Source organism: Limulus polyphemus, unplaced genomic scaffold (assembly GCF_000517525.1).
Source record: "Limulus polyphemus unplaced genomic scaffold, Limulus_polyphemus-2.1.2 Scaffold1184, whole genome shotgun sequence".
Classification (NCBI taxonomy): Eukaryota; Metazoa; Arthropoda; class Merostomata; order Xiphosura; family Limulidae; genus Limulus; species Limulus polyphemus.
In genome coordinates, this window is record NW_013666794.1 from 233,933 (window position 1) to 239,117 (window position 5,185).

Here is a 5,185-nt window from a genome sequence, read left to right on the forward strand (position 1 = left end):
GACGTGAATGTTCGAGAACGACGTGGCGTGATACTAGTCACGTGACCTCTGCTGACGCAACAATACTATAAATTAAAGTGTGAACGCCTTTTTCTGACGAAGCATGATAATAGTAAAATCTTATGACAAATATAATTAATTAATGTACCAACCTGCCCTCAGCGGGCAGTTTCAGCCTCAGCTAAAGGACTCTTTTCATTAGGAATGGGGAAAAAAAAAGCAAAAAACATACAAGTATAAAACCTGAGAAATACCTCTATCATCTGCGTCAAACTCCAACTCTTAACTTAGTCGTAATAAATATACTAACCACCAAACCAGAATAGCATAAGACGCCAGGAAAATTTGATTTACTGTTTAAAATTCAAGGGCCTGCTCACAATAAAATCATCGTAACGCTGAGGGTACATATTATTCAATTTCGCTTCACGGTCACCTCAGTTGATTGAGAATTATATTCACATACGAAAAGCCATGGCAAATTGTTTAACTTAAAACAATAATAATTACAAATTCAAAAGATAATACACTAGCGTACATATAGAATTAGCAGAATATTGAAAATCAAACGTTAAGGTTTTTTTTTCTATTTCATTAAATTCATATCAAAAGAAAAATCCCTGCAGTATTCTTATTATGCAACACCGATTTCAAATAATTGTATCGATTCAAAGATGACATTATTTATGCATTTCAAAAACTATGACAACTCCATTTATATAAGTAGGGCTTGTACTTCGGTGTTTATGTTTTAAAAAAAACAATGTATATTTTTAGCCGTTTTGTAGTTGTATTTGGATATCTAAACATCGCTGTTTTCCAGGTTTTCATTTTGTTTTCGATTTTAATATTGATACTATGATAGGTATTTACATACTACTAGTACTAATCAAGCATGAATATACTAATGGTAATATACCGTATATTCTCTGCACACTAATTTCTCTGGTGGGAGTAATAACAATTACAAAACAATAGTTCTATTTATGTTAAAGCTTTGTAAGAGCAGCTAATATTTTACACGAAATTATAAAAAGAAACCACTAACGGACGAAACATGTTCATTTTCCTTAAATTAAGAGTAATATTCCAACTCAATGCAGCCATAAAACTAAAATTAGCTACAATTTCTATGTCTATTAATGCAGTAAAGTGAATAACAATTTATGACTTTTATTAAGAAAACTTTTTTTTTTTGTATCGGGGCGTTTTATTGATTAAAACCGAAAATCAGAAGTCCTACATATTACAAGCTTCCCGTACATAAAAACCTTTTCCTGGAAGCTGAAACTGGTTTCTTTCGCGTTCTCATTTAACCTTGAGAATGCCCTAAATACAATTAGATAAACCGACATAAGTCAATAGCCAGATCATCACAGAAATAAACTATATGAAAATTAGGTCCAATATGCAGGCGCACACTAAACACATTGAAACGTAAGATAGACATAAATTATATGTACTGTAAATATTATAATATAGTTAGACAGTCAAACAGCTATAAAACACAGACTGAGAGAAAACTGGGAAAAGAAAAGGAGGTAATGAGTTTTGACCACTGCGAAAACACGATAAATGAACAATTTAGTACCAGAAACAGGTTCAATAAATATTTTCTCCCGTGTTATAACCTAACACAAAAATAGCTTACCAAAATAGGCTGTATAATATAGCCAAACTAGCGTGTTCATTGAACAATTGTACACATCGAAAAAGGCCGGCAACACTGCAAGGATAGTTCGCTAACGTTCTTCGTCTGAGTTCTTGACGTCAACATCCCACGCAAGCAGTACCTCAAATTCAAGTTTTAATATTTTGCGAAAACACTTATTAACAACACCTCAAATAATATATAATATTTACCGAAACATTTTTTGGAATCACCATCAATAACTCGAGAAAACGTTTTAAAAATTAAATTAACATTTGCGTTCACAATTAACTTACAAAGGACCATCTCACTTTTACCAAGCCACTTCAACTGAAGATCAACATGTGATCAGCCCTATCGCACATAAACTTTCTTGAACTGTGATTGGTCAATGTCTCTTCTTTATGATTTTTGAAATTAGCCGACAGATGACGCTACATGCAGAGTAATGAATATAAACAAGCTATTATTTGAGTTATGCAACTACGTGTTAAGTTTCCGGAGCATGTGTTTTCAGCTTGAATGCCCACGCAATTTCGAAGGCTATATATTCAGAAACGTATATTTGTATATTGGATTAACATATTTTTTTCTATAATAAAGCTTTGTTATACCATAGCATAATTATTAGAATTAAGAAATAATCACCTGTACTTTTCAAATAAAGTTTGTTACAGAAAAAAAATTTCGATTCGTCATGGATGATCACCAATCATATCAAAAAGAATGTTAGATATTCAACATTGCAAACGGTGTCAAGCAACTATAAAGGATGACGCATTCACTGCTCAGAAGTATTACTTTCATGGATTCTTGTGATATTCAAACAAAAAGTTCAAACATTTTTTGGAAGCAGCAAATCGTTCAAAGGTAGAATTATTTGTAACATAAAATTAATAACCTAACTTCTTCGTATATTGACCTATAACAATTCTTTACGAGTAAATCTACCATGTCGAGTGCACATTTTACTTGGTCTCATTCCTGCTAGTCAATTTATTTTATGTTTAAGCTATTATTAACATACATAGTTTGAGTTACTTCAAAACAGCGGAGTGATTCTTTTGAAACACCTCTGTTTTTTTATGGTTTATTAAAATCCCATCAATATAATATACCGTAATAAACTCACAGACAATTTCACGGGTATGGTTTTTTTCTAATTTTCGCCTTTTTTATTTCCCGTTTTGTTTCGTCTAGTAGTTTTTAAGAAATGATAGCGTTAACTAATTTTATAATAAGGTTGGGCAGTAACTCTTAATCTACAAAATAGTCAGGTAGAAATACACTGTATTAGCGGCATTAAGACTACAGTTGGAACAAGAAGGAAATTATATAAAGTTTTTGATCTTCTTTCCATTTTGTAAAATTAGCGAATGACAATATCGTTCATTTCTGTGTTTAAACTTCGTTGCCGGGAATAATGTAATAGTTTATTTTGGAGGACTAACTCTTGGCTTGTGTGTTGTTGTTTTTTTAAGTTACTGGGATAACTATATGTCAATATGAATTACGTCCCCCTCTAGCGACTAGTTATATATTTCTGTGACTACTCTCACGTTTTCTGCCCGGATATTGACAGTTGTATTTTTACCCCAGGGCAGGGATATTGTTATCAATCTTCTGTGTGTGCGTATATTACATATGTATACAGTTTTCATCTGATTTTGATGAATTTTAGTACTAAAATTGGGACTTTCAAGGAACAACTGAATGTAGCTGAAAAGTCAAGATCACACTGAAGGTCAACTGCTTTCGTTATAACGGTAGCAAGTTGGAATTTCCAAAAACGGTCAAACTCGAGAACAAATCGAGATGGAATATCTTGGCTTACATTTTTGAAGGTGAGGAATTTTTTGATGTATATTTTAGGTTAGTTACTACAAAAGTCGAAAATATTGCTGGAAGGAGATTAGACTCTGTGATGTGCAGTTTGACTGATGTTCATCAGAAAAGCCAAATGTTTCCACAAAACACTAAGTTCAGGACTGTTAAGCAAGAAATAAACTGAATATGGACAGTAAAGGAATAGATTTACGCACAGTGGCGCCGAAACTGGGTAAGCAAGAGTGATTGCTCTCCCCAGATTTATGTAGACGTAGTAAGTGGGCATGGCAGCAGTCACTCTTAAGTAGGAGACTTTTACGGAGACTAAAACAACGAAATTACCATTTATAGAGCATAAATACCAAATTTTCAAAAACCGTATATATCGTATAGTGTCACTAGTTACTCCAAAATAATACCTTTTGTGTGCAAATAATAACTGACAATTTCAGGTTTGTTGAAAGTCACTCCCTCTGGCAAAACAAGTTCATACGCCACTCTGAACACAAGTGTGTTTGAAATATAAAATTATTTACTAAAAGTACAGTGTAATGTTACCAAAACCGACCGGGCTTCTTATGTATAATTACTATATGGTTGGTGGGGCCGAAAAACGATTGTAAAAACGAGAGAAATGAAGAGACATATTTCTGGAAACACCCGACTTACATACCCAGGCAAAACAAGGAATCAGTACGGTATCCCACAAGTCTACAGATTACATACTTTAACTGATGGTCTACACAGAGAACCAGTTGTACAGGTTTCTGAATTGCCTCTTTGAATAGGCTACCTTCCTAGAAGTATATATAGAAATGTATACATGTTAGCTTGAGACTTCAGAACAAAGACTGCAGTATGTAGTCTTTACATGTGTAAAAGGATTAACACATACTTATGAACTTGAAACACATGGCCAGGTGGTTAGGGTGCTCGACTCGCAATCTGAGGGTCGCGGGTTCGAATCCCCACCAAACATGCTCGCCCTTTGAGCCGGGGGAACGTTATAATGTGACTATTCGTTGGTAAAAGAGAAGCCCAAGAGTTGGCGGTGGGTGGTGATGACTAGCTGCCTTCACTCTAGTCTTAAACTGCTAAATTAATTACCGTTAGCGCAGATAACTTTGCGCGAAATTCAAAAAACAAACAAACACACATCAAAGAATATCATATCTACACGGTCAAATGTCATGGAAATTTCAAAATATATATATTATGTGAATATAACCGAATAAAGATATCTTTTTATACCAATTATGACTATTTCCGCCATTAGAACTATGTGACTACCTTTCTAGTTTATTTCACATTTTTACCTATTGTAATGCATTTCACGACAATTACTGTCATGTTTTGAATGAAAGTAGGCAAGTCGTTAGGCAGGTAGTAGAATACCACTGTTATATTCTTTTGCTTCAAAGTATTGTTACGACAGCGGAAGTCATGCGACGCTGGGAGCATGCGCGCTGTAGTTTCTAGAAAGATCATGACTTATCGAGGAACTCTGCGAATATCCCAGTGTTTGCCAGGCGCCCTCTTTTTTTTTAGTATATAAACCCTGCAAATAAAGCCAGCGATAGATAGATATGCAGATAGTGGCCCGGCATGGCAAGCTGGTTAGGGCGCTCAACTCGCAATCTGAGGGTCGCGGGTTCGAATACCCGTCACACCAAACATGCTCGCCCTTTCAGCCGTGGGGGCGTTATA

The 5,185-nt window shown here is 34.6% G+C and overlaps 1 protein-coding gene across 8 annotated transcripts in view; it reads right to left on the bottom strand.

The window, feature by feature from the left end:
- The window catches only part of LOC106462501 (RIMS-binding protein 2-like), a 179,356-nt gene extending 177,351 nt beyond the window's left edge, over positions 1-2,005 (bottom strand). For all 8 annotated transcript variants that reach the window (XM_022389779.1, XM_022389783.1, XM_022389780.1 and 5 more), the window contains exon 1: positions 1,652-2,005. The gene's annotated coding sequence lies outside the window, so the exon portion shown is untranslated. The remainder of the gene's footprint in view (positions 1-1,651) is intronic.
- Positions 2,006-5,185: the final 3,180 nt, after the last annotated feature.